Consider the following 27,802-nt stretch of genomic DNA (forward strand, 5'->3'; position numbering starts at 1 on the left):
CCTTTGGCCTTATTTGATAGTCCGGAAAAATATTAGGCGATAGGGGTCGGGAGGTCCCGGGACCACTCGGAAGGCGTGGGCTATAACACACAAAAATATGGGAATCGCGCGGAATTCTAGTTGTTTGGCCGAAAAATGCAAAAAATGAGAAACGATCATGGCGGGAAGGTGACTATGGTTCCTTAGGACTTATTTGATGGCCCAAAAACTTTTTAGGTGATCCGAGTGCGGGGGGCACGGCCTACTCGGAAGGCGTGGGCTATAGCACAAGAAAATAAGGGAATCATACGGAATTCTAGTTGTTTGACCGAAAAACGCAAACAATAAGGAACGATCTTGGCGGGGCGGATACTATGGTTCCTTAGGTCGTATTTGATAGTCCGGAAAATTTTTAGGCGATCCGGCTCCGGGGGGCCCGACCAACTCGGAAGGCGTGGGCGATAGCACACAAAAATATGGGAATTGGGAGAAATTCTAGTTTTTTGGCCAAAAAATGCAAAAAATGAGGAACGATCATGGCAAGGCGGTGACTATGGTTCCTTAGGTTCTAATTGATGGCCCGAAAAGTTTTTAGGCAATCCGAGTCAGGCGGCCCGGCCCACTCGGAAGGCGTGGGCAATAGCACACAAAAATATGGTAATCGATCGAAATTCTAGTTTTTTGGCCGAAAACGCAATAAATGAGGAACGATCATGGCGGGGCGGTGACTATGGTTCCTTAGGTCTTATTTGATGGCCCGGAAAATTTTAGGCGATCGGGGTCCACGGCTCCCGGGACCACTCGAAAGGCGTAAGCTATAGCACACGAAAATATGCAAATCGCGCGGAGTTCTAGTTTTTTGGCCAAACAATGCAAAGCATTTGGAACGATCATGGTGGGGCGGTGACTATGGTACCTTAGGTCGTATTTGATAGTCCGGAAAAATTTTAGGCGATCGGGGTCCGCGGCTCCCCGGACCACTTGGAAGGCGTGGGTATAGCACACGAAAATATGGGAATCGGGCGTAATTCTAGTTTTTTGGCCGAAAAATGCAAAAAATGAGAAACGATGATGGCGGGGCGGTTACTATGGTTCCTTAGGTCGTATTTGACGGCCCGGAAAAATTTTAGGCGATCGGGGTCCGGGGGTCCCGGAACCACTGGGAAGGGTGGGCAATAGCACACAAAAATATTGTAATCGGGCGGAATTCTAGTTTTTTGGCCGAAAACGCAACAAATGAGGAATGATCATGGATGGGCGGTGACTATGGTTCCTTAGGTCATATTTGATAGTCCGGAAAAATTTTAGGCGATAGGGGTCCTGAGGTCCCGGGACCACTCGGAAGGTGTGGGCTATAACACACAAAAATATGGGAATCGCGCGGAATTCTAGTTGTTTGGCCGAAAAATGCAAAAAATAAGAAACGATCATGGCGGGGCGGATACTATGGTTCCTTAGGTCGTATTTGATTGCTCGGAAAATTTTTAGGGGATTGGGGTCCGCGGCTCTTGGGACCACTCGGAATGCGTGGGTATAGCACACGAAAATATGGGAATCGGGCAAAATTCTAGGTCTTTTTCAGTAACATGCAAAAAATGTGGAAAGATATTGGCAGGGTGGTGACTATGGTTCCTTTGGTCTTATTTGATAGTCCGGAAAAATATTAGGCGATAGGGGTCGGGAGGTCCCGGGACCACTCGGAAGGCGTGGGCTATAACAAACAAAAATATGGGAATCGCGCGGAATTCTAGTTGTTTGGCCGAAAAATGCAAAAAATGAGAAACGATCATGGCGGGAAGGTGACTATGGTTCCTTAGTACTTATTTGATGGCCCAAAAACTTTTTAGGTGATCCGAGTGCGGGAGGCACGGCCCACTCGGAAGGCGTGGGCTATAGCACAAGAAAATAAGGGAATCGTACGGAATTCTAGTTGTTTGACCGAAAAACGCAAACAATAAGGAACGATCTTGGCGGGGCGGATACTATGGTTCCTTAGGTCGTATTTGATAGTCCGGAAAATTTGTAGGCGATCCGGCTCCGGGGGGCCCGACCAACTCGGAAGGCGTGGGCGATAGCACACAAAAATATGGGAATTGGGCGAAATTCTAGTTTTTTGGCCAAAAAATGCAAAAAATGAGGAACGATCATGGCAAGGTGGTGACTATGGTTCCTTAGGTTCTAATTGATGGCCCAAAAAGTTTTTAGGCGATCCGAGTCAGGCGGCCCGGCCCACTCGGAAGGCGTGGGCAATAGCACACAAAAATATGGTAATCGATCGAAATTCTAGTTTTTTGGCCGAAAACGCAATAAATGAGGAACGATCATGGCGGGGCGGTGACTATGGTTCCTTAGGTCTTATTTGATGGCCCGGAAAAATTTAGGCGATCGGGGTCCACGGCTCCCGGGACCACTCGAAAAGCGTAAGCTATAGCACACAAAAATATGCAAATCGCGCGGAGTTCTAGTTTTTTGGCCAAACAATGCAAAGCATTTGGAACGATCATGGTGGGGTGGTGACTATGGTACCTTAGGTCGAATTTGATAGTCCAGAAAAAGTTTAGGCGATCGGGGTCCGCGGCTCCCCGGACCACTTGGAAGGCGTGGGTATAGCACCCGAAAATATGGGAATTGGGCGTAATTCTAGTTTTTTGGCCGAAAAATGCAAAAAATGAGAAACGATGATGGCGGGGCGGTTACTATGGTTCCTTAGGTCGTATTTGACGGCTCGGAAAAATTTAAGGCGATCGGGGTCCGGGGGTCCCGGAACCACTAGGAAGGGTGGGCAATAGCACACAAAAATATTGTAATCGGGCGGAATTCTAGTTTTTTGGCCGAAAAATGCTACAAATGAGGAATGATCATGGCTGGGCGGTGACTATGGTTCCTTAGGTCATATTTGATAGTCCGGAAAAATTTTAGCCGATAGGGGTCCTGAGGTCCAGGGACCACTCGGAAGGTGTGGGCTATAACACACAAAAATATGGGAATCGCACGGAATTCTAGTTGTTTGGCCGAAAAATGCAAAAAATAAGGAACGATCATGGCGGGGCGGATTCTATAGTTCCTTAGGTCGTATTTGATTGCCCGGAAAAATTTTAGGCGATCAGGGTCCGCGGCTCTTGGGACCACTCGGAATGAGTGGGTATAGCACACAAAAATATGGGAATCGGGAATAATTCTAGTTTTTTGGCCGAAAAATGCAAAAAATGAGAAACGATGATAGCGGGGCGGTTACTATGGTTCCTTAGGTCGTATTTGATGGCTCGGAAAAATTTTAGGCGATCGGGGTCTGGGGGTCCCGGAACCACTGGGAAGGGTGGGCAATAGCACACAAAAATATTGTAATCGGGCGAAATTCTAGTTTTTTGGCCGAAAAACGCAACAAATGAGGAATGATCATGGCTAGGCGGTGACTATGGTTCCTTAGGTTGTATTTGATAGTCCGGAAAAAATTGAGGCGATAGGGGTCCTGAGGTCCCGGGACCTCTCGGAAAGTGTGGGCTATAACAAACAAAAATATGGGAATCGCGCGGAATTCTAGTTGTTTGGCCGAAAAACGCAAAAAATAAGAAACGATCATGGCTGGGCGGATACTATGATTCCTTAGGTGGTATTTGATTGCCCGGAAAAATTTTAGGCGATCGGGGTCCGCCGCTCTTGGGACCACTCGGAATGCGTGGGTATAGCACACGAAAATATGGGAATCGGGCGAAATTCTAGGTCTTTTTCAATAACAATCAAAAAATGTGGAAAGATCTTGGCAGGGTGGTGACTATGGTTCCTTTGGTCTTATTTGATAGTCCGGAAAAAAAATAGGCGATAGGGGTCCGGAGGTCCCAGGACCACTCGGAAGGCGTGGGCTATAACACACAAAAATATGGGAATCGCGCGGAATTCTAGTTGTTTGGCCGAAAAACTCAAAAACAAGAGGAACGATCATGGCGGGGCAGATACTATGGTTCCTTAGGTCGTATTTGATAGTCCGGAATAATTTTAGGCGATAGGGGTCAGGAGGTCCCGGGACCACTCGGAAGGCGTGGGCTATAGCACACGAAAATATGGGAATCGCGCGGAATTCTAGTTGTTTGGCCGAAAAATGCAAAAAATAAGGAACGATCATGGCGGGGCGGATACTATGGTTCCATAGGTCGTATTTGATAGTCCGGAAAATTTTTAGGTGCTCCGGCTCCGGGGGGCCCGACCACCTCGGAAGGCTTGGGCGATAGCACACAAAAATATGGGAATCAGGCGGAATTCTAGTTTTTTGGCCAAAAAATGTAAAACATGAGGAACGATCATGGCGAGGCGGTGACTATGGTTCCTTAGGTCCTAATTGATGTCCCGAAAAGTTTTTAGGCGATCCGTGTCCGGCGGCCCGGCTCACTCGGAAGTCGTGGGCAATAGCACACAAAAATATGGTAATCGAGTGAAATTCTAGTTTTTTGGCCGAAAAACACAATAAATGAGGAACGATCATGGCAGGGTGGTGACTATGGTTCCTTAGGTCTTATTTGATGTCCCAGAAAATTTTAGGCGATCGGGGTCCACGGCTCCCGGAACCACTCGGAAGGCGTAAGCTATAGCACACGAAAATATGCAAATCGCGCGGAGTTCTAGTTTTTTGACCCAAAAAAGCAAAGCATTTGGAACGATCATGGTGGGGCGGTGACTATGGTACCTTAGGTCGTATTTGATAGTCCGGAAAAATATTAGGCGATCGGGGTCCGCGGCTCCCCGGACCACTTGGAAGGCGTGGGTATAGCACACGAAAATATGGGAATCGGGCGTAATTCTAGTTTTTTGGCCGAAAAATGCAAAAAATGAGAAACGATGATGGCGGGGCGGTTACTATGGTTCCTTAGGTCATATTTGATGACCCGAAAAAATTTTAGGCGATCGGGGTCCGGGGGTCCCGGAACCACTGGGAAGGGTGGGCAATAGCACACAAAAATATTGTAATCGGGCGGAATTCTAGTTTTTTGGCCGAAAAATGCAACAAATGAGGAATGATCATGGCTGGGCGGTGACTATGGTTCCTTAGGTCATATTTGATTAGTCCAGAAAAATTTTAGGCGATAGGGGTCCGGAGGTCCCGGGACCACTCGGAAGGTGTGGGCTATAACACACAAAAATATGGGAATCGCGCGGAATTCTAGTTGTTTGGCCGAAAAACGCAAAAAATAAGGAACGATCATGGCGGGGCGGATACTATAGTTCCTTAGGTCGTATTTGATTGCCCGGAAAAATTTTAGGCGATCGGGGTCCGCGGCTCTTGGGACCACTCAGAATGCGTGGGTATAGCACACGAAAATATGGGAATCAGGCGAAATTTTTGGTCTTTTTCAGTAACATGCAAAAAATATGGAAAGATCTTGGCAGGGTGGTGACTATGGTTCCTTTGGTCTTATTTGATAGTACGGAAAAATAATAGGCAATAGGGGTCCGGAGGTCCCAGGACCACTCGGAAGGCGTGGGCTATAACACACAAAATATGGGAATCGTGCGGAATTCTAGTTGTTTTGCCGAAAAACTCAAAAAAAAAGAGGAACGATCATGGCGGGGCGGGTGACTATGGTTCCTTAGGTCTTATTTGATGGCCCAAAAACTTTTTAGGTGATCCAGCGGGGGGCACGGCCCACTCGGAAGGCGTGGGCTATAGCACACGAAAATATGGGAATCGCGCGAAATTCTAGTTGTTTGGCCGAAAAATGCAAAAAATAAGGAACGATCATGGCGGGGCGGATACTATGGTTCCTTAGGTCGTATTTTATGGCCCGGAAAAGTTTTAGGCAATCGGGGTTCGGGGTTCCCGGGACCACTCGGAAGGCGTGGGCTATAACACACAAAAATATGGGAATCAGGCGTAATTCTAGTTTTTTGGCCGAAAAATGCAAAAAATGAGAAACGATGATGGCGGGGCGGTTACTATGGTTCCTTAGGTCGTATTTGACATCCCGGAAAAATTTTAGGCGATCGGGGTCCGGGGGTCCAGGAACCACTGGGAAGGGTGGGCAATAGCACACAAATATATTGTAATCGGGCGGAATTCTAGTTTTTTGGCCGAAAAACGCATCAAATGAGGAATGATCATGGCTGGGCGGTGACTATGGTTCCTTAGGTCGTATTTTATAGTCCGGAAAAATTTTAGGCGACAGGGGTCCTAAGGTCCCGGGACCTCTCGGAAGGTGTGGGCTATAACACACAAAAATATGGGAATCGCGCGGAATTCTAGTTGTTTGGCCGAAAAACGCAAAAAATAAGGAACGATCATGGCGGGGCGGATACTATGGTTCCTTAGGTAGTATTTGATTGCCCGGAAAAATTTTAGGCGATCGGGGTCCGCGGCTCTTGGGACCACTCGGAATGCGTGGGTATAGCACACGAAAATATGGGAATCGGGCGAAATTCTAGGTCTTTTTCAGTAACATGCAAAAAATGTGGAAAGATCTTGGCAGGGTGGTGACTATGGTTCCTATGGTCTTATTTTATAGTCCGGAAAAATATTAGGCGATAGGGGTCCGGAGGTCCCAGGACCACTCGGAAGGCGTGGGCTATAACACACAAAAATATGGGAATCACGCGGAATTCTAGTTATTTTGCCGAAAAACTCAAAAAAGTGGAACGATCATGGCAGGGCGGATACTATGGTTCCTTAGGTCATATTTGATAGTCCGGAAAAATTTTAGGCGATAGGGGTCAGGAGGTCCCGGGACCACTCGGAAGGCGTGGGCTATAACACACAAAAATATGGGAATCGCGCGGAATTCTAGTTGTTTGGCCGAAAAATGCAAAAAATGAGAAACGATCATGGCGAGAAGGTGACTATGGTTCCTTAGGTCTTATTTGATGGCCCAAAAACTTTTTAGGTGATCCGAGTGATGGGGGTACGGCCCACTCGGAAGGCGTGGGCTATAGCATACGAAAATATGGGAATCGCGCGGAATTCTAGTTGTTTGGCCGAAAAATGCAAAATATAAGGAACGATCATGGCGGGGCGGATACTATGGTTCCTTAGGTCGTATTTGATAGTCCGGAAATATTTTAGGCGATAGGGGTCAGGAGGTCCCGGGACCACTCGGAAGGCGTGGGCTATAATACACAAAAATATGAGAATCGCGCGGAATTCTAGTTGTTTGGCCGAAAAATGCAAAAACTAAGGAACGATCATGGCGGGGCGGATACTATGGTTCCTTAGGTCGTATTTGATAGTCCGGAATATTTTTAGGTGATCCGTCTCCAGGGGGCCCGACCCACTCGGAAGGCGTGGGCGATAGCACAAAAAAATATGGGAATCGGGCGAAATTCTAGTTTTTTGGCCAAAAAAGGCAATAAATAAGGAACGATCATGGCGGGGCGGTGACTATGGTTCCTTAGGTCTTATTTGATGGCCCAGAAAATTTTAGGCGATCGGGGTCCACGGCTCCCGGGACCACTCGGAAGGCGTAAGCTATCGCACACGAAAATATGCAAATCGCGCGGAGTTCTAGTTTTTTGGCCAAAAAATGCAAAGCATTTGGAACGATCATGGTGGGGCGGTGACTATGGTACCTTAGGTCGTATTTGATAGTCCGGAAAAATATTAGGCGATCGGGGTCCGCGGCTCCCCGGACCACTTGGAAGGCGTGGGTATAGCACACGAAAATATGGGAATCGGGCGTAATTCTAGTTTTTTGGCCGAAAAATGCAAAAAATGAGAAACGATGATGGCGGGGCGGTTACTATGGTTCCTTAGGTCGTATTTGATGTCCAGGAAAAATTTTAGGCGATCGGGGTCCGGGGGTCCCGGAACCACTGGGAAGGGTGGGCAATAGCACACAAAAATATTGTAATCGGGCGGAATTCTAGTTTTTTGGCCGAAAAATGCAACAAATGAGGAATGATCATGGCTGGGCGGTGACTATGGTTCCTTAGGTCATATTTGATAGTCCGAAAAAATTTTAGGCGATAGGGGTCCTGAGGTCCCGGGACCACTCGGAAGGTGTGGGCTATAACACACAAAAATATGAGAATCGCGCGGAATTCTAGTTGTTTGGCCGAAAAACGCAAAAAATAAGAAACGATCATGGCGGGGCGTATACTATGGTTCCTTCGGTCATATTTGATTGCTCAGAAAATTTTTAGGCGATTGGTGTCCGCGGTTCTTGGGACCACTCGGAATGCGTGGGTATAGCACACGAAAATATGGGAATCAGGCGAAATTCTAGGTCTTTTTCAGTAACATGCAAAAAATGTGGAAAGATCTTGGCAGGGTGGTGACTATGGTTCCTTTGGTCTTATTTGATAGTCCGGAAAAATATTAGGCGATAGGGGTCCAGAGGTCCCGGGACCACTCGGAAGGCGTGGGCTATAACACACAAAAATATGGGAATCGTGCGGAATTCTAGTTGTTTGGCCGAAAAATGCAAAAAAAGAGGAACGATCATGGCGGGGCGGATACTATGGTTCCTTAGGTCGTATTTGATAGTCCGGAAAAATTTTAGGCGATAGGGGTCAGGAGGTCCCGGGACCACTCGGAAGGCGTGGGCTATAACACACAAAAATATGGGAATCGGGAGTAATTCTAGTTTTTTGGCCGAAAAATGCAAAAAAAAATGAGAAACGATGATGGCGGGGCGGTTACTATGGTTCCTTAGGTCGTATTTGACGGCCCGGAAAATTTTTAGGCGATCGGGGTCCGGGGGTCCCGGAACCACTGGGAAGGGTGGGCAATAGCACACAAAAATATTGTAATCGGGCGAAATTCTAGTTTTTTGGCCGAAAAATGCAACAAATGAGGAATGATCATGGCTGGGCGGTGACTATGGTTCCTTAGGTCGTATTTGATAGTCCGGAAAAATTTTAGGCGATAGGGGTCCTGAGGTCCCGGGACCTCTCGGAAAGTGTGGGCTATAACACACAAAAATATGGGAATCGCGCGAAATTCTAGTTGTTTGGCCGAAAAATGCAAAAAATAAGAAACGATCATGGCGGGGCGGATACTATGGTTCCTTAGGTCGTATTTGATTGCCCAGAAAAATTTTAGGCGATCGGGGTCCGCGGCTCTTGGGACCACTCGGAATGCGTCGGTATAGCACACGAAAATATGGGAATCGGGCGAAATTCTAGGTCTTTTTCAGTAACATGCAAAAAATGTGGAAAGATCTTGGCAGGGTGGTGACTATGGTTCCTTTGGTCTTATTTGATAGTCCGGAAAAATATTAGGTGATAGGGGTCCGGAGGTCCCAGGACCACTCGGAAGGCGTGGGCTATAACACACAAAAATATGGGAATCGCGCGGAATTCTAGTTGTTTGGCCGAAAAACTCAAAAAAAAGAGGAACGATCAAGGCTGGGCGGTTACTATGGTTCCTTAGGTCGTATTTGATAGTCCGGAAAAATTTTAGGCGATAGGGGTCAGGAGGTCCCGGGACCACTCGGAAGGCGTGGGCTATAACACACAAAAATATGGGAATCGCGCGGAATTCTAGTTGTTCGGCCAAAAAATGCAAAAACTAAGGGACGATCATGGCGGGGCGGATACTATGGTTTCTTAGGTCGTATTTGATAGTCCTGAATATTTTTAGGCGATCCGGCTCCAGGGGGCCCGACCCACTCGGAAGGCGTGGGCGATTGCACACAAAAATATGGGAATCAGGCGAAATTCTAGTTTTTTGGCCAAAAAACGCAATAAATAAGGAACGATCATGGCGGGGCGGTGACTATGGTTCCTTAGGTCTTATTTGATGGCCCAGAAAATTTTAGGCGATCGGGGTCCACGGCTCCCGGGACCACTCGGAAGGCGTAAGCTATCGCACACGAAAATATGCAAATCGCGCGGAGTTCTAGTTTTTTGGCCAAAAAAAGCAAAGCATTTGGAACGATCATGGTGGGGCGGTGACTATGGTACCTTAGGTCGTATTTGATAGTCCGAAAAAATTTTAGGCGATAGGGGTCAGGAGGTCCCGGGACCACTCGGAAGGCGTGGGCTATAACACACAAAAATAATCTGGAGTAATTCTAGTTGTTTGGCCGAAAAATACAAAAAGTGAGAAACGAAGATGGCGGGGCGGTTACTATGGTTCCTTAGGTCGTATGTGATGGCCGGAAAAATTTTAGGCGATCAGGGTCCGGGGGTCCCGGAACCACTGGGAAGGGTGGGCAATAGCACACAAAAATATTGTAATCGGGCGAAATTCAAGTTTTTTGGCCGAAAAACGCAATAAATGAGGAATGATCATGGCTGGGCGGTGACTATGGTTCCTTAGGTCGTATTTGATTGTCCGGAAAAATTTTAGGCGATAGGGGTCCTGAGGTCCCGGGACCTCTCGGAAAGTGTGGGCTATAACACACAAAAATATGGGAATCGCGCGGAATTCTAGTTGTTTGGCCGAAAAACGCAAAAAATAAGAAGCGATCATGGCGGGGCGAATACTATGGTTCCTTAGGTCGTATTTTATTGCCCGGAAAAATTTTAGGCGATTGGGGTCCGCGGCTCTTGGGACCACTCGGAATGCGTGGGTATAGCACACGAAAATATGGGAATCGGGCGAAATTCTAGGTCTTTTTCAGTAACATGCAAAAAATGTGGAAAGATCTTGGCAGGGTGGTGACTATGGTTCCTTTGGTATTATTTGATAGTCCGGAAAAATATTAGGCGATAGGGGTCCAGAGGTCCCAGGACCACTCGGAAGGCGTGGGCTATAACACACAAAAATATGGGAATCGCGCGGAATTCTAGTTGTTTGGCCGAAAAATGCAAAAACTAAGGGACGATCATGGCGGGGCGGATACTATGGTTTCTTAGGTCGTATTTGATAGTCCTGAATATTTTTAGGTGATCCGGCTCCAGGGGGCCCGACCCACTCGGAAGGCGTGGGCGATTGCACACAAAAATATGGGAATCAGGCGAAATTCTAGTTTTTTGGCCGAAAAACGCAATAAATAAGGAACGATCATGGCGGGGCGGTGACTATGGTTCCTTAGGTCTTATTTGATGGCCCAGAAAATTTTAGGCGATCGGGGTCCACGGCTCCCGGGACCACTCGGAAGGCGTAAGCTATCGCACACGAAAATATGCAAATCGCGCGGAGTTCTAGTTTTTTGGCCAAAAAAAGCAAAGCATTTGGAACGATCATGGTGGGGCAGTGACTATGGTACCTTAGGTCGTATTTGATAGTCCGGAAAAATTTTAGGCGATAGGGGTCAGGAGGTCCCGGGACCACTCGGAAGGCGTGGGCTATAACACACAAAAATAATCTGGAGTAATTCTAGTTGTTTGGCCGAAAAATGCAAAAAGTGAGAAACGAAGATGGCGGGGCGGTTACTATGGTTCCTTAGGTCGTATTTGATGGCCGGAAAAATTTTAGGCGATCGGGGTCCGGGGGTCCTGGAACCACTGGGAAGGGTGGGCAATAGCACACAAAAATATTGTAATCGGGCGAAATTCAAGTTTTTTGGCCGAAAAACGCAATATATGAGGAATGATCATGGCTGGGCGGTGACTATGGTTCCTTAGGTCGTATTTGATTGTCCGGAAAAATTTTAGGCGATAGGGGTCCTGAGGTCCCGGGACCTCTCGGAAAGTGTGGGCTATAACACACAAAAATATGGGAATCGCGCGGAATTCTAGTTGTTTGGCCGAAAAACGCAAAAAATAAGAAGCGATCATGGCGGGGCGAATACTATGGTTCCTTAGGTCGTATTTTATTGCCCGGAAAAATTTTAGGCGATTGGGGTCCGCGGCTCTTGGGACCACTCGGAATGCATGGGTATAGCACACGAAAATATGGGAATCGGGCGAAATTCTAGGTCTTTTTCAGTAACATGCAAAAAATGTGGAAAGATCTTGGCAGGGTGGTGACTATGGTTCCTTTGGTATTATTTGATAGTCCGGAAAAATATTAGGTGATAGGGGTCCAGAGGTCCCAGGACCACTCGGAAGGCGTGGGCTATAACACACAAAAATATGGGAATCGCGCGGAATTCTAGTTGTTTGGCCGCAAAACTCAAAAAAAGAGGAACGATCATGGCGGGGCGGATACTATGGTTCCTTAGGTCGTATTTGATAGTCCGAAAAAATTTTAGTCGATAGGGGTCAGGAGGTCCCGGGACCACTCGGAAGGCGTGGGCTATAACACACAAAAATATGGGAATCGCGCGGAATTCTAGTTGTTTGGCCGAAAAATGCAAAAACTAAGGAACGATCATGGCGGGGCGGATACTATGGTTCCTTAGGTCGTATTTGATAGTCGGGAAAATTTTTAGGCGATCCGGCTCCAGGGGGCCCGACCCACTCGGAAGGCGTGGGCGATAGAACACAAAAAGATGGAAATCGCGCGGAATTCTAGTTTTTTGGCCGAAAAACGCAATAAATAAGGAACGATCATGGCGGGGCGGTGACTATGGTTCCTTAGGTCTTATTTGATGGCCTAGAAAATTTTAGGTGATCGGGGTCCACGGCTCCCGGGACCACTCGGAAGGCGTAAGCTATAGCACACTAAAATATGCAAATCGTGCGGAGTTCTAGTTTTGTGGCCGAAAAATGCAAAGCATTTGGAATGATCATGGTGGGGCAGTGACTATGGTACCTTAGGTCGTATTTGATAGTCCGGAAAAATTTTAGGCGATCGGGGTCCGCGGCTCCCCGGACCACTTGGAAGGCGTGGGCATAGCACACGAAAATATGAGATTAATTCTAGTTGTTTGGCCGAAAAATGCAAAAAGTGAGAAACGAAGATGGCGGGGCGGTTACTTTGGTTCCTTAGGTCGTATTTGATGGCCGGAAAAATTTTAGGCGATCGGGGTCCGGGGGTCCCGGAACCACTGGGAAGGGTGGGCAATAGCACACAAAAATATTGTAATCAGGCGAAATTCTAGTTTTTTGGCCGAAAAACGCAACAAATGAGGAATGATCATGGCTGGGCGGTGACTATGGTTCCTTAGGTCATATTTGATAGTCCGTAAAAATTTTAGGCGATAGGGGTCCTGAGGTCCCGGGACCTCTCGGAAAGTGTGGGCTATAACACACAAAAATATGGGAATCGCGCGGAATTCTAGTTGTTTGGCCGAAAAATGCAAAAAAATAAGAAGCGATCATGTCGGGGCGGATACTATGGTTCCTTAGGTCGTATTTGATTGCCCGGAAAAATTTTAGGCGATCGGGGTCCGCGGCTCTTGGGACCACTCGGAATGCGTGGGTATAGCACACGAAAATATGGGAATCGGGCGAAATTCTAGGTCTTTTTCAGTAACATGCAAAAAATGTGGAAAGATCTTGGCAGGGTGGTGACTATGGTTCCTTTGGTATTATTTGATAGTCCGGAAAAATATTAGGTGATAGGGGTCCGGAGGTCCCAGGACCACTCGGAAGGCGTGGGCTATATAACACACAAAAATATGGGAATCGCGCGGAATTCTAGTTGTCTGGCCGAAAAACGCAAAAAATGAGGAACGATCATGGTGGGGCGGATACTATGGTTCCTTAGGTCGTATTTGATAGTCCGAAAAATTTTAGGCGATAGGGGTCAGGAGGTCCCGGGACCACTCGGAAGGCGTGGGCTATAACACACAAAAATATGGGAATCGCGCGGAATTCTAGTTGTTTGGCCGAAAAATGCAAAAACTAAGGAACGATCATGGCGGGGCGGATACTATGGTTCCTTAGGTCGTATTTGATAGTCGGGAAAATTTTTAGGCGATCCGGCTCCAGGGGGCCCGACCCACTCGGAAGGCGTGGGCGATAGCACACAAAAAGATGGAAATCACGCGGAATTCTAGTTTTTTGGCCGAAAAACGCAAAAGACTAGGAACGATCATGGCAGGGCGGTGACTATGGTTCCTTAGGTTGTATTTGATAGTCCGGAAAAGTTTTAGGCGATCCGGCTCCGGGGGGACCGACCCACTCGGAAGGCGTAAGCGATAGCACACAAAAATATGGGAATCGGGCGGAATTCTAGTTTTTTGGCCAAAAAATACAAAAAATGAGGAACGATCATGGCGAGGTGGTGACTATGGTTTCTTAGGTCCTAATTGATGGCCCAAATTTTTTTTAGGCGATCCGAGTCCGGCGGCCCGGCCCACTCGGAAGGCATGGGCAATAGCACACAAAAATATGGTAATCGATCGGAATTCTAGTGTTTTGGCCGAAAAATGCAATAAATGAGGAACGATCATGGCGGGGTGGTGACTATGGTACCTTAGGTCGTATTTGATAGTCCGGAAAAATTTTAGGTGATAGGGGTCCGGAGGTCCCAGGACCACTCGGAAGGCGTGGGCTATAACACGCAAAAATATGGGAATCGCGCGGAATTCTAGTTGTTTGGCCGAAAAACTCAAAAAAAAGAGGAACGATCATGGCGGGGCGGATACTATGGTTCCTTAGGTCGTATTTGATAGTCCGGAAAAATTTTAGGCGATAGGCATCAGGAGGTCCCGGGATCACTCGGAAGGCGTGGGCTATAACACACAAAAATATGGGAATCGCGCGAAATTCTAGTTGTTTGGCCGAAAATGCAAAAACTAAGGAACGATCATGGCGGGGCGGATACTATGGTTCCTTAGGTCGTATTTGATAGTCGGGAAAATTTTTAGGCGATCCGGCTCCAGGGGGCCCGACCCACTCGGAAGGCGTGGGCGATAGAACACAAAAAGATGGAAATCGCGCGGAATTCTAGTTTTTTGGCCGAAAAACGCAATAAATAAGGAACGATCATGGCGGGGCGGTGACTATGGTTCCTTAGGTCTTATTTGATGGCCCAGAAAATTTTAGGTGATCGGGGTCCACGGCTCCCGGGACCACTCGGAAGGCGTAAGCTATCGCACACGAAAATATGCAAATCGCGCGGAGTTCTATTTTTTGGCCAAATAAAGCAAAGCATTTGGAACGATCATGGTGGGGCAGTGACTATGGTACCTTAGGTCGCATTTGATAGTCCGGAAAAATTTTAGTGGATAGGGGTCAGGAGGTCCCGGGACCACTCGGAAGGCGTGGGCTATAACACACAAAAATATGGGAATCGCGCGGAATTCTAGTTGTTTGGCCGAAAAATGCAAAAAATAAGGAACGATCATGGCGGGGCGGATACTATGGTTCCTTAGGTCGTATTTGATTGCCCAGAAAAATTTTAGGCGATCGGGGTCCGCGGCTCTTGGGACCACTCGGAATGCGTGGGTATAGCACACGAAAATATGGGAATCGGGCGAAATTCTAGGTCTTTTCAGTAACATGCAAAAAATGTGGAAAGATCTTGGCAGGGTGGTGACTATGGTTCCTTTGGTATTATTTGATAGTCCGGAAAAATATTAGGTGATAGGGGTCCGGAGGTCCCAGGACCACTCGGAAGGCGTGGGCTATAACACACAAAAATATGGGAATCGTGCGGAATTCTAGTTGTTTGGCCGAAAAACTCAAAAAAAAGAGGAACGATCATGGCGGGGCGGATACTATGGTTCCTTAGGTCGTATTTGATAGTCCGAAAAAATTTTAGGCGATAGGGGTCAGGTGGTCCCGGGACCACTCGGAAGGCGTGGGCTATAACACACAAAAATATGGGAATCGCGCGGAATTCTAGTTGTTTGGCCGAAATATGCAAAAACTAAGGAACGATCATGGTGGGGTGGATACTATGGTTCCTTAGGTCGTATTTGATAGTCGGGAAAATTTTTAGGCGATCCGGCTCCAGGGGGCCCGACCCACTCGGAAGGCGTGGGCGATAGCACACAAAAAGATGGAAATCGCGCGGAATTCTAGTTTTTTGGCCGAAAAAACGCAAAAGACTAGGAACGATCATGGCAGGGCGGTGACTATGGTTCCTTAGGTCGTATTTGATAGTCCGAAAAAGTTTTAGGCGATCCGGCTCCGGGGGGACCGACCCACTCGGAAGGCGTAAGCGATAGCACACGAAAATATGGGAATCGGGCGGAATTCTAGTTTTTTGGCCAAAAAATGCAAAAAATGAGGAACGATCATGGCGAGGTGGTAACTATGGTTCCTTAGGTCCTAATTGATGGCCCGAATTTTTTTTAGGCGATCCGAGTCCGGCGGCCCGGCCCACTCGGAAGGCGTGGGCAATAGCACACAAAAATATGGTAATCGAGCGGAATTCTAGTGTTTTGGCCGAAAAATGCAATAAATGAGGAACGATCATGGCGGGGTGGTGACTATGGTTCCTTAGGTCCTAATTGATGGCCCGAAAAGTTTTTAGGCGATCCGAGTCCGGCGGCCCGGCCCACTCGGAAGGCATGGGCAATAGCGCACAAAAATATGGTAATCGAGCGAAATTATAGTTTTTAGGCCGAAAAACAAAATAAATGAGGAACGATCATGGCGGGGCGGTGACTATCGTTCCTTAGGTCTTATTTGATGGCCCGGAATATTTTAGGCGATCGGGGTCCAAGGCTCCCGGGACCACTCGGAAGGCGTAAGCTATAGAACGCAAAAATATGCAAATCGCGCGGAGTTCTAGTTTTTTGGCCAAAAAATGCAAAGCATTTGGAACGATCATGGTGGGGCGGTGACTATGGTACCTTAGGTCGTATTTGATAGTCCGCAAAATTTTTAGGCAATCGGGGTCCGCGGCTCCCCGGACCACTTGGGAATCGGGCGTAATTCTAGTTTCTTTGGCCGAAAAATGCAAAAAATGAGAAACGATGATGGCAGGGCGGTTACTATGGTTCCTTAGGTCGTATTTGACGGCCCGGAAAAATTTTAGGCGATCGGGGTCCGGGGGTCCCGGAACCACTTGGAAGGGTGGGCAATAAAAATATTGTAATCGGGCGAAATTCTAGTTTTTTAACCGATAAATGCAACAAATGAGGAACGATCATGGCGGGGCGGATACTATGGTTCCTTAGGTCTTATTTGATAGTGCGGAAAAATTTTAGGCGATAGGGGTCAGGAGGTCCCGGGACCACTCGGAAGGCGTGGGCTATAACACACAAAAATATGGGAATCGCACAGAATTCTAGTTGTTTCGCCGAAAAACGCAAAAAATAAGGAATGATCATGGCTAGGCGGTGACTATGGTTCCTTAGGTCTTATTTGATAGTCCGGAAAAATTTTAGGCGATAGGGGTCCGGAGACCCGGGACCACTTGTAAGGCGTGGGTATAGCACACGAAAATATGGGAATCGGGCGGAATTCTAGTTGTTTGGCCGAAAAATGCAAAAAATGAGAAACGATCATGGCGGGAAGGTGAGTATGGTTCCTTAGGTCTTATTTGATGGCCCAAAAACTTTTTAGGTGATCCGAGTGCGGGGGGCACGGCCCACTCGGAAGGCGTGGGCAATGCACACGAAAATGTGGGAATCGCGCGGAATTTTAGTTGTTTGGCCGAAAAACGCAAAAAATAAGGAACGATCATGGCGGGGCGGATACTATGGTTCCTTAGGTCGTATTTGATGGCCCGGAAAATTTTTAGGCGATCGGGGTTCGGGGTTCCCGGGACCCCTTGGAAGGCGTGGGCTAAAGCACACGAAAATATGGAAATCGCGCGAAATTCTAGTTTTTTGGCTGAAAAATGCAAAAGACTAGGAACGATCATGGCGGGGCGGTGACTATGGTTCCTTAGGTCGTATTTGATAGTCCGGAAAATTTTTAGGCGATCCGGCTCGGGGGGCCCGACCCACTCGGAAGGCGTGGGCGATAGCACACAAAAATATGGGAATCGGGCGAAATTCTATTTTTTTGGCCAAAAAATGCAAAAAATGAGGAACTATCATGGCGAGGCGGTGACTATGGTTCCTTAGGTCCTAATTGATGGCCTGAAAAGTTTTTAGGCGATCCGAGTCCGGCGGCCCAGCCCACTCGGAAGGCGTGGGCAATAGCACACAAAAATATGGTAATCGAGCGAAATTCTAGTTTTTTGGCCGAAAAACACAATAAATGAGGAACTATCATGGCAGGGCGGTGACTATGGTTCCTTAGGTCTTATTTGATGGCCCGGAAAATTTTACGCGATCGGGGTCCACGGCTCCCGGGACCACTCGGAAGGCGTAAGCTGTAGCACACGAAAATATGCAAATCGCGCGGAGTTCTAGTTTTTTGGCCAAAAAATGCAAAGCATTTGGAACGATCATGTTGGGGCGGTGACGAAGGTACCTTAGGTCGTATTTGATAGTCCAGAAAAATTTTAGGCGATCAGGGTTCGCGGCTCCCCGGACCACTTGGAAGGCGTGGGTATAGCACACGAAAATATGGGAATCGGGCGTAATTCTAGTTTTTTGGCCGAAAAATGCAAAAAATGAGAAACGATGATGGCGGGGCGGTTACTATGGTTCCTTAGGTTGTATTTGACGGCCCGGAAAAATTTTAGGCGATCGGGGTCCGGGGGTCCCGGAACCACTGGGAAGGGTGGTCAATAGCACACAAAAATATTGTAATCGGGCGGAATTCTAGTTTTTTGGCCGAAAAACGCAACAAATGAGGAATGATCATGGCTGGGCGGTGACTATGGTTCCTTAGGTCATATTTGATAGTCCGGAAAAATTTTAGGCGATAGGGCTCCTGAGGTCCCGGGACCACAAGGAAGGTGTGGGCTATAACACACAAAAATATGGGAATCGCGCGGAATTCTAGTATTTTGGCCGAAAAACGCAAAAAATAAGGAACGATCATGGCGGGGCGGATACTATGGTTCCTTAAGTCGTATTTGATTGCCCGGAAAAGTTTTAGGCGATCGGGGTCCGCGGCTCTTGGGACCACTTGGAATGCGGGGGTATAGCACACGAAAATATGGGAATCGGGCGAAATTCTAGGTCTTTTTCAGTAACTTGCAAAAAATGTGGAAAGCTCTTGGAAGGGTTGTGACTATGGTTCCTTTGGTCTTATTTGATAGTCCGGAAAAATATTAGGCGATAGGGGTCCGGAGGTCCCGGGACCACTCGGAAGGCGTGGGCTATAACACACAAAAATATGGGAATCGCGCAGAATTGTAGTTGTTGAGACGAAAAACGCAAAAAAAGAGGAACGATCATGGCGGGGCGGATACTATGGTTCCTTAGGTCGTATTTGATAGTCCAAAAAAATTTTAGGCGATAGGGGTCAGGAGGTCCCGTGACCACTCGGAAGGCGTGGGCTAAAGCACACGAAAATATGGAAATCGCGCGAAATTCTAGTTTTTTGGCTGAAAAATGCAAAAGACTAGGAACGATCATGGCGGGGTGGTGACTATGGTTCCTTAGGTCGTATTTGATAGTCTAGAAAAGTTTTAGGCGATCCGGCTCCGGGGGGCCCGACCCACTCGGAAGGCGTGGGCGATAGCACACAAAAATATGGGAATCGGGCGGAATTCTAGTTTTTTGGCCAAAAAATGCAAAAAATAAGGAACGATCATGGAGAGGCAGTGACTATGGTTCCTTAGGTCCTAATTGATGGCCCGAAAAGTTTTTAGGTGATCCGAGTCCGGCGGCCCGGCCCACTCGGAAGGCGTGGGCAATAGCACACAAAAATATGGTAATCGAGCGGAATTCTAGTTTTTTGGCTGAAAAACGCAATAAATGAGGAACGATCATGGCGGGGCGGTGACTATGGTTCCTTAGGTCGTATTTGATGGCCCGAAAAATTTTAGGCGATCGGGGTCCACGGCTCCCGGGACCACTCGGAAGGCGTAAGATATAGCACACGAAAATATGCAAATCGCGTGGAGTTCTAGTTTTTTGGCCAAAAAATGCAAACCATTTGGAACGATCATGGTGGGACGGTGACTATGGTACCTTAGGTCGTATTTGACGGCCCGAAAAAATTTTAGGCGATCGGGGTCCGGGGGTCCCGGAACCACTGAGAAGGGTGGGCAATAGCACACAAAAATATTGTAATCGAGCTGAATTCTAGTATTTTGGCCGAAAAATGCAAAAAATAAGGAACGATCATGACGGGGCGGATACTATGGTTCCTTAGGTCATATTTGATAGTCCGGAAAAATTTTAGGCGATCGGGGTCCGCGGCTCTTGGGACCACTCGGAATGCGTGGGTATAGCACACGAAAATATGGGAATCAGGCGAAAGTCTAGGTCTTTTTCAGTAACATGCAAAAAATGTGGAAAGATCTTGGCAGGGTGGTGACTATGGTTCCTTTGGTCTTATTTGATAGTCCGGAAAATTATTAGGCGATAGGGGTCTGGAGGTCCCGGGACCACTCGGAAGGCGTGGGCTATAACACTCAAAAATATGGGAATCGCGCGAAATTTTAGTTGTTTTGCCGAAAAACGCAAAAAAAGAGGAACGATCATGGCGGGGCGGATACTATGGTTCCTTAGGTCGTATTTGATAGTCCGGAAAAATTTTAGGCGATAGGGGTCAGGAGGTCCCGGGACCACTCGGAAGGCGTGGGCTATAACACACAAAAATATGGGAATCGCGCGGAATTCTAGTTGTTTGGCCGAAAAACGCAAAAAATGAGGAACGATCATGGCGGGGTGGTTACTATGGTTCCTTAGGTCATATTTGATGGCCCGAAAAATTTTTAGGCGATCGGGGTTCGGGGTTCCCGGGACCCCTTGGAAGGCGTGGGCTAAAGCACACGAAAATTTGGAAATCGTGCGGAATTCTAGTTTTTTTGCTGAAAAACGCAAAAGACTAGGAACGATCATGGCGGGGCGGTGACTATTGTTCCTTAGGTCGTATTTGATAGTCCGGAAAATTTTTAGGCGATCCGGCTCCGGGGGGCCCGACCCACTCGGAAGGCGTGGGCGATAGCACACAAAAATATGGGAATCGGGCGAAATTCTAGTTTTTTGGCCAAAAAATGCAAAAAATGAGGAACGATCATGGCGAGGCGGTGACTATGGTTCCTTAGGTCCTAATTGATGGCCCGAAATTTTTTAGGCGATCCGAGTCCGGCGGCCCGGCCCACTCGGAAGGCGTGGGCAATAGCACACAAAAATATGGTAATCGAGCGGAACTCTATTTTTTTGGTCGATAAACGCAATAAATGAGGAACGATCATGGCGGGGCGGTGACTATGGTTCTTTAGGTCGTATTGGATGGCCCGAAAAGTTTTTAGGCGATCCGAGTCCGGCGGCCCGGCCCACTCGGAAGGCGTGGGTTATAGCACACAAAAATATGGTAATCGAGCGAAATTCTAGTTTTTTGGCCGAAAAACACAATAAATGAGGAACGATCATGGCGGGGCGGTGACTATGGTTCCTTAGGTCTTATTTGATGGCCCAGAATATTTAAGGCGATCGGGGTCCAAGGCTCTCGGGACCACTCGGAAGGCGTAAGTTATAGCACACGAAAATATGCAAATCGCGCGGAGTTCTAGTTGTTTGGCCAATAAATGCAAAGCATTTGGAATGATCATGGTGGGGCGGCGACTATGGTACCTTAGGTCGTATTTGATAGTCCGGAAAAATTTTAGGCGATCGGGGTCCGCGGCTCCCCGGACCACTTGGAAGGCGTGGGTATAGCACACGAAAGATCTTGGCAGGGTGGTGACTATGGTTCCTTTGGTCTTATTTGATAGTCCGGAAAAATATTAGGCGATAGGCGTCCGGAGGTCCCGGGACCATTCGGAAGGCGTGGGCTATAACACACAAAAATATGGGAATCGCACAGAATTCTAGTTGTTTGGCCGAAAAACGCAAAAAAAGAGGAATGATCATGGCGGGGCGGATACTATGGTTCCTTAGGTCGTATTTGATACTCCGGAAAAATTTTAGGCGATAGGGGTCAGGAGGACCCAGGACCACTCGGAAGGCGTGGGCTATAACACACAAAAATATGGGAATCACGCGGAATTCTAGTTGTTTGGCCGAAAAACGCAAAACATAAGGAACGATCATGGCTAGACAGTGACTATGGTTCCTTAGGTCTTATTTGATAGTCCGGAAAAATTTTAGGCGATAGGGGTCCGGAGACTCGGGACCACTTGTAAGGCGTCGGTATAGCACACGAAAATATGGGAATCGGGCGAAATTCTAGTTGTTTTGCCGAAAAATGCAAAAAATGAGTATGGTTCCTTAGGTCTTATTCGATGGCCCAAAAACGTTTTAGGTGATCCGAGTGCGGAGGGCACGGCAAAAATATGGGAATCGGGCGGAATTCTAGTTTTTTGGCCAAAAAATGCAATAAATGAGGAACGATCATGGCGAGGCGGTGACTATGGTTCCTTAGGTCTTATTTGATGGCCCGGAAAATTTTTACGCGATCGGGGTCCACGGCTCCCGGGACCACTCGGAAGGCGTAAGCCATAGCACACGAAAATATGCAAATCGCGCGGAGTTCTAGTTTTTTGGCCAAAAAATGCAAAGCATTTGGAACGATCATGGTGGGGCGGTGACTATGGTACCTTAGGTCGTATTTGATAGTCCGGAAAAATTTGAGGCGATCGGGGTCCGCGGCTCCCCGGACCACTTGGAAGGCGTGGGTATAGCACACGAAAATATGGGAATCGGGCGTAATTCTAGTTTTTTGGCCGAATAATGCAAAAAATGAGAAACGATGATGGCGGGGCGGTTACTATGGTTCCTTAGGACGTATTTGACGGCCCGGAAAAATTTTAGGCGATCGGGGTCCGGGGGTCCCGGAACCACTGGGAAGGGTGGGCAATAGCACACAAAAATATTGTAATCGGGCGGAATTCTAGTTTTTTGGCCGAAAAATACAACAAATGAGGAATGATCACGGCTGGGCGGTGACTATGGTTCCTTAGGTCATATTTGATGGCCCGGAAAAATTTTAGGCGATAGGGGTCCTGAGGTCCCGGGACCACTCGAAGGTGTGGGCTATAACACACAAAAATATGGGAATCGCGCGGAATTCTAGTTGTTTGGCCGAAAAACGCAAAAAATAAGGAACGATCATGGCGGGGCGGATACTATGGTTCCTTAGGTTGTATTTGATTGCCCGAAAAAATTTTAGGCGATCGGGGTTCGGGATTCCTGGGACCCCTTGGAATGAGTGGGCTAAAGCACAGGAAAATATGGAAATCGCGCGGAATTCTAGTTTTTTGGCTGAAAAATGCAAAAGACTAGGAACGATCATGGCGGGGCGGTGAATATGGTTCCTTAGGTCATATTTGATAGTCTGGAAAATTTTTAGGCGATCCGGCTCCGGGGGGCCCGACCCACTCGGAAGGCGTGGGCGATAGCTCACAAAAATATGGGAATCGAGCGGAATTCTATTTTTTGGGCCAAAAAATGCAAAAAATGAGGAACGATCAAGGCGAGGCGGTGACTATGGTTCCTTAGGTCCTAAATGATGGCCCGAAAATTTTTTAGGCGATATGAGTCCGGCGGCCCGGCCCACTCGGAAGGCGTGGGCAATAGCACACAAAAATATGGTAATCGAGCGAAATTCTAGTTTTTTGCCGAAAAATGCAATAAATTAGGAATGATCATGGCAGGGCGGTGACTATGGTTCCTTAGGTCTTATTTGATGGCCCGGAAAATTTTAGGCGATCGGGGTCCACGGCTCCCGGGACCACTCGGAAGGCGTAAGCTGTAGCACACGAAAATATTCAAATCGCGCGGAGTTCAAGTTTTTTGGCAAAAAAATGCAAAGTATTTGGAACGATCATGGTGGGGCGGTGACTATGGTACCTTAGGTCGTATTTGATAGTCCGGAAAAAGTTTATGCGATCGGGGTCCACGGCTCCCCGGACCACTTGGAAGGCGTGGGTATAGAACACGAAAATATGGGAATCGGGCGTAATTCTAGTTTTTTGGCCGAAAAATGCAAAAAAATGAGAAACGATGATGGCGGGGCAGTTACTATGGTTCCTTAGGTCGTATTTGACGGCCCAGAAAAATTTTAGGCGATCGGGGTCCGGGGGTCCCGGAACCACTGGGAAGGGTGGGAATTAGGACACAAAAATATTGTAATCGGGCAGAATTCTAGTTTTTTGGCCGAAAAATGCCACATATGAGGAATGATCATGGCTGGGCGGTGACTATGGTTCCTTGGGTCATATTTGATAGTCCGAAAAAATTTTAGGCGATAGGGGTCCTAAGGTCTCGGGACCACTCGGAAGGTGTGGGCTATAACACACAAAAATATGGGAATCGCGCGGAATTCTAGTTGTTTGGCCGAAAAACGCAAAAAATAAGGAACGATCATGGCGGGGCGGATACTATGGTTCCTTAGGTCGTATTTGATTGCCCGGAAAAATTTTAGGCGATCAGGGTCCGCGGCTCTTGGGACCACTCGGAATGCGTGGGTATAGCACACGAAAATAAGGGAATCGGGCGAAATTCTAGGTCTTTTTCAGTAACATGCAAAAAATGTGGAAAGATCTTGGCAGGGCGCTGACTAATTTTAGGCGATAGGGGTCAGGAGGTCCCGGGACCACTCGGAAGGCAACACACAAAAATATGGGAATCGCGCGGAATTCTAGTTGTTTGGCCGAAAAATGCAAAAAATAAGGAACGATCATGGCTGGGCGGTGACTATAGTTCCTTATGTCTTTTTTGATAGTCCGGAAAAATTTTAGGCGATAGGGGTCCGGAGACCCGGGACCACTTGTATGGCGTCGGTATAGCACACGAAAATATGGGAATCGGGCGGAATTCTAGTTGTTTAGCCGAAAAATGCAAAAAATGAGAAACGATCATGGCAGGAAGGCGACTATTGTTCCTTAGGTCTTATTTGATGGCCCAAAAACTTTTTAGGTGATCCGAGTGCGGGGGGCAAGGCCCACTCGGAAGGCGTATGCTATAGCACACGAAAATATGGGAATCGCGCGGAATTCTAGTTGTTTGGCCGAAAAACGCAAAAAATAAGGAACAATCATGGCGGGGCGAATACTATGGTTCCTTAGGTCGTATTTGATGGCCCGGAAAATTTTTAGGCGATCGGTGATCGAGGTTCGGGGTTCCCGGGACCCCTTGGAAGGCGTGGGCTAAAGTACACGAAAATATGGGAATCGGGCGGAATTCTAGTTGTTTGGCCGAAAAATGCAAAAAATGAGAAACGATCATGCCGGGAAGGTGACTATGGTTCCTTAGGTCTTATTTGATGGCCCAAAAACTTTTTAGGTGATCCGAGTGCGGGGGGCACGGCCCACTCGGAAGGCGTGGGCTATAGCACACGAAAATATGGGAATCGCGCGGAATTCTAGTTGTTTGGCCGAAAAACGCAAAAAATAAGGAACGATCATGGCGGGGAGGATACTATGGTTCCTTAGGTCGTATTTTATGGCCCGGAAATTTTTTAGGCGATCGAGGTTCGGGGTTCCCGGGACCCCTTGGAAGGCGTGGGCTAAAGCACACGAAAATATGGAAATCGCGCGGAATTCTAGTTTTTTGGCTGAAAAATGCAAAAACTGAGAAACGATCATGGCGGGAAGGTGACTATGGTTCCTTAGGTCTTATTTGATGGCCCAAAAAGTTTTTAGGTGATTCGAGTGCGGGGGGCACGGCCCACTCGGAAGGCATGGGCTATAGCACAGGAAATTATGGGAATCTCGCAGAATTCTAGTTGTTTGGCCGAAAAACGCAAAAAATAAGGAATGATCATGGCGGGAAGGATACTATGGTTCCTTATGTCATATTTGATGGCCCGGAAAATTTTTAGGCGATCGGGGTTCGGGGTTCCCGGGACCCCTTGGAAGGCGTGGGCTAAAGCACACGAAAATATGGGAATCGGGCGGAATTCTAGTTGTTTGGCCGAAAAATGCAAAAAATGAGAAACGATCATGGCGGGAAGGTGACTATTGTTCCTTAGGTCTTATTTGATGGCCCAAAAACTTTTTAGGTGATCCGAGTGCGGGGGGCACGTCCCACTCGGAAGGCGTGGGCTATAGCACATGAAAATATGGGAATCGCGCGGAATTCTAGTTGTTTGGCCGAAAAACACAAAAAATAAGGAACGATCATGGCGGGGCATATACTATGGTTCCTTAGGTCGTATGTGATGGCCCGGAAAATTTTTAGGCGATCGGGGTTCCCGGGACCCCTTGGAAGGCGTGGGCTAAAGCACACGAAAATATGGAAATCGCGCGGAATTCTAGTTTTTAGGCTGAAAAATGCAAAAGACTAGGAACGATCATGGCGGGGCGGTGACTATGGTTCCTTAGGACGTATTTTATAGTCCTGAAAATTTTTAGGCGATCCGGCTCCGGGGGGCCCGACCCACTCGGAAGGCGTGGGCTATAGCACACGAAAATATGGGAATCGCGCGGAATTCTAGTTGTTTGGCCGAAAAATGCAAAACATAAGGAACGATCATGGCTGGGCAGTGACTATAGTTCCTTAGGTCTTATTTGATAGTCCGGAAAAATTTTAGGTGATAGGGGTCCGGAGTCCCGGGACCACTTGTAAGGCGTCGGTATAGCACACGAAAATATGGGAATCGGGCGGAATTCTAGTTGTTTAGCCTAAAAAAGCAAAAAATGAGAAACGATCATGGCGGGAAGGTGACTATTGTTCCTTAGGTCTTATTTGATGGCCCAAAAACCTTTTAGGTGATCCGAGTGCGGGGGTCACGGCCCACTCGGAAGGCGTGGGCTATAGCACACAAAAATATGGGAATCGCGCGGAATTCTAGTTGTTTGGCCGAAAAACGCAAAACATAAGGAACAATCATGGCGGGGCGAATACTATGGTTCCTTAGGTCGTATTTGATGGCCCGGAAAATTTTTAGGTGATCGGGGTTCGGGGTTCCCGTGACCCCTTGGAAGGCGTGGGCTAAAGCACACGAAAATATGGGAATCGGGCGGAATTCTAGTTGTTTGGCCGAAAAATGCAAAAAATGAGAAACGATCATGGCGGGAAGGTTACTATGGTTCCTTAGGTCTTATTTGATGGCCCAAAAACTTTTTAGGTGATCCAGCGGGGGGCACGGCCCACTCGGAAGGCTTGGGCTATAGCACACGAAAATATGGGAATCGCGCGGAATTCTAGTTGTTTGGCCGAAAAATGCAAAAAATAAGGAACGATCATGGCGGGGCGGATACTATGGTTCCTTAGGTCGTATTTTATGACCCGGAAAAGTTTTAGGCAATCGGGGTTCGGGGTTCCCGGGACCCCTTGGAAGGGGTGGGCTAAAGCACACGAAAATATGGAAATCGCGCGGAATTCTAGTTTTTTGGCTGAAAAATGCAAAAAATGTGAAACGATCATGGCGTGAAGGTGACTATGGTTCCTTAGGTCTTATTTGATGGCCCAAAAACTTTTTAGGTGATCCGAGTGCGGGGGGCACGGCCCACTCGGAAGGCGTGGGCTATAGCACACGAAAATATGGGAATCGCGCGGAATTCTAGTTGTTTGGCCGAAAAACGCAACAAATGAGGAACGATCATGGCGGGGTGGTGACTATGGTTCTTTAGGTCGTATTTGATGGCCCGGAAAATTTTTAGGCGATCGGGGTTCGGGGTTCCCGGGACCCCTTGGAAGGCGTGGGCTAAAGCACACGAAAATATGGAAATCGCGTGGACATCTAGTTTTTTGGCTGAAAAATGCAAAAGACTAGGAACGATCATGGTGGGGAGGTGACTATGGTTCCTTAGGTCGTATTTGATAGTCCGGAAAATTTTTAGGCGATCCGGCTCCGGGCGGCCCGGCCCACTCGGAAGGCGTGGGCGATAGCACACAAAAATATGGGAATCGGGCGGAATTCTAGTTTTTTGGCCAAAAAATGCAAAAAATGAGGAACGATCATGGCGAGGCGGTGACTATGGTTCCTTTGGTCCTAATTGATGGCCCGAAAATTTTTTAGGCGATCCGAGTCCGGCGGCCTGGCCCACTCGGAAGGCCTGGGCAATAGCACACAAAAATATGATAATCGAGCGGAATTCTAGTTTTTTAGCCAAAAAATGCAATAAATGAGGAACGATCATAGCGGGGCGGTGACTATGGTTTTTTTGATTGAAAAACGCAAAAGACTAGGAACGATCATGGCGGGGCAGTGA

The sequence above is a fragment of the Nicotiana tabacum genome, unplaced genomic scaffold (assembly GCF_000715075.1).
Source record: "Nicotiana tabacum cultivar K326 unplaced genomic scaffold, ASM71507v2 Un00002, whole genome shotgun sequence".
NCBI lineage: Eukaryota > Viridiplantae > Streptophyta > Magnoliopsida > Solanales > Solanaceae > Nicotiana > Nicotiana tabacum.